The sequence below is a fragment of the Geospiza fortis genome, unplaced genomic scaffold (genome assembly GCF_000277835.1).
Source record: "Geospiza fortis unplaced genomic scaffold, GeoFor_1.0 scaffold55, whole genome shotgun sequence".
Taxonomy (NCBI): domain Eukaryota; kingdom Metazoa; phylum Chordata; class Aves; order Passeriformes; family Thraupidae; genus Geospiza; species Geospiza fortis.
In genome coordinates, this window is record NW_005054308.1 from 6,887,661 (window position 1) to 6,888,198 (window position 538).

Below are 538 nucleotides of genomic sequence, written 5' to 3' on the forward strand. Positions count from 1 at the left end.
TATTACTACTTATCTTGTTACACTGTGGTGAGGTTCCCCTTGTTAAGCCACCTGCATTTTGAGAGGTTTATAGACAAAAGCAGCATTATTAATTAATGCGACTGTGCAAGCTTTCTGCAAGCTATTATAATATTTTATTGTTATGGTTACTATTATTGTTATCAGATAGGCTGTTTGGGAGTTTGCAAAACGTGCTGGCATCTTTCTGTTGCATTGGTTATCCTTCAGTGACTCTCTTCAGGTTATAAATGCAGCTGTTTCTATTAAATTCTGGATGGAAAGCAAGATTCCATAAAGCCTATCAGCGGGTTATTTTAGCCTCAAATCAGTATTGCTTAAATTATACAGGGAGGGAAATGGAAGCCTAGTGAAGGTGTTCCTCTCAACAGCAGATGGGGATTTTTTTTGTGCTTGAATGTGACTGTGGGCTGAAGGTCACCCAGACAGTGAGACAGGGTCAGGGCATCCTTTGGCCACCTTTATCTGATTCCTGAGTGCTTGAACTTCTTCTCTAGTGAGCCTGGCACCAAGAGCCACT